The sequence below is a fragment of the Coenobita brevimanus genome, chromosome 42, assembly GCF_032717465.1.
Source record: "Coenobita brevimanus isolate Jiangsu-jjx chromosome 42, ASM3271746v2, whole genome shotgun sequence".
NCBI classification, from domain to species: domain Eukaryota; kingdom Metazoa; phylum Arthropoda; class Malacostraca; order Decapoda; family Coenobitidae; genus Coenobita; species Coenobita brevimanus.
The window spans coordinates 12,306,001-12,306,276 of NC_136995.1; positions in this window are offsets into that span (position 1 = coordinate 12,306,001).

Below are 276 nucleotides of genomic sequence, written 5' to 3' on the forward strand. Positions count from 1 at the left end.
GAAGACGTATGTAAGATATTCCCGGAAGAGATAGGCGCAGCGTGTGAGGCGGTTTGTGGAGTGAGGAGGAGATGCAAGGGTGTGCAAGGGACAGCATGGTGGAATGATGAGGTGAAACGAGCTGTGGAACAAAAGAAGAAGGCATATAGTGAATGGTTAGCGAGTAGAGGTAGGGGAGAAGATGAGAGAGAGAAGAGAGAGGTATATGTGAGCAGGAGAAGGGAGGTTAAGAGACTGGTGAAGGAGAGTAAGAAGAAAGTGGATGAGGAGTTTGGG